Source organism: Arachis duranensis, chromosome 2 (assembly GCF_000817695.3).
Source record: "Arachis duranensis cultivar V14167 chromosome 2, aradu.V14167.gnm2.J7QH, whole genome shotgun sequence".
Classification (NCBI taxonomy): Eukaryota; Viridiplantae; Streptophyta; class Magnoliopsida; order Fabales; family Fabaceae; genus Arachis; species Arachis duranensis.
Window position 1 is genome coordinate 55,190,684 of NC_029773.3, and position 1,002 is coordinate 55,191,685.

Here is a 1,002-nt window from a genome sequence, read left to right on the forward strand (position 1 = left end):
CTTATTTGTCATCTATGTTACTCAGCTGGAGTTATCATAGAAGGAGACATCTCCATTGAAGAGGATAAGCCCATCACCAAGAAGAGGATGGAGCAAGCAAGAGAGATCCCTCACGGTTCTCAAGAGATTCATGAGGAAGCTCATCATCAAGAAATCCCTGAGATGCCTCAAGGGATGCACTTTCCTCCTAACAACTATTGGGAGCAACTCAACACCTCCTTAAAAGATTTGAGCCACAATGTGGAACAATTAAGGGATGAACATCAAGAGCACTCCATCATTCTCCATGAAATAAGAGAAGATCAAAGAGCAATGAGGGAGGAGCAACAAAGGCAAGGAAGGGACATAGAAGAGCTTAAGGACATTGTTGGTCCTTCAAGAAGAAGACGCCACTAAAGGTGGATTCATTCCTTGTTCTTATTTCTTTCTGCTTTTCGGTTTTTATGTTGTGTTTATCTATGTTTTGTGTCTCTATTTCATGATCATTAGTATGTAGCAACCATGTCTTAAAGCTATGAATAAAATCCATTAATCATTCACCTCTCTTAAATGAAAAATGTTTTAATTCAAAAGAACAAGAAGTACATAAATTTCGAATTTATCCTTGAATTTAATTTAATTATATTGATGTGGTGACAATACTTTTTGTTTTCTGAATGAATGCTTGAACAGTGCATATTTTTGATCTTGTTGTTTATGAATGTTAAAACTGTTGGCTCTTGAAAAAATGATGAACAAAGAGAAATGTTATTGATGATCTGAAAAATCATGAAATTGATTCTTGAAGCAAGAAAAAGCAGTGAAAAAAAATGGCAAAAAAAAATAGAAAGAAAAAGAAAAAGCAAGCAGAAAAAGCCAATAGCCCTTAAAACCAAAAGGCAAGGGTAAAAAGGATCCAAGGCTTTGAGCATCAATGGATAGGAGGGCCCAAGGAAATAAAATCCAGGCCTAAGCAGGCTAAATCAAGCGTCCCAAACCATGTGCTTGTGTCATGAAGGTCCA